The sequence below is a fragment of the Galeopterus variegatus genome, unplaced genomic scaffold (assembly GCF_000696425.1).
Source record: "Galeopterus variegatus unplaced genomic scaffold, G_variegatus-3.0.2 Scaffold23741, whole genome shotgun sequence".
NCBI classification, from domain to species: domain Eukaryota; kingdom Metazoa; phylum Chordata; class Mammalia; order Dermoptera; family Cynocephalidae; genus Galeopterus; species Galeopterus variegatus.
In genome coordinates, this window is record NW_007749852.1 from 10341 (window position 1) to 10554 (window position 214).

Below are 214 nucleotides of genomic sequence, written 5' to 3' on the forward strand. Positions count from 1 at the left end.
TCTGTGTGTCTGTGTGTGTGTCTTTCTGTCCGTGCATCTGTCTGTGCATCTGTCTGTTTATATGTCTGTCTGACGTTGTGTATATGACAATGTGTTTTCTGTCTGTGTGTCTTTCTTTATTTGTGTCTTTCTGTTGGTGTCTTTCTGTCTGTGTGTCTGTCTGTGGCTGTGTCTGTCTGTCTGTGTGTCCGTTTGTCGGTGTGTCTGTATGTCT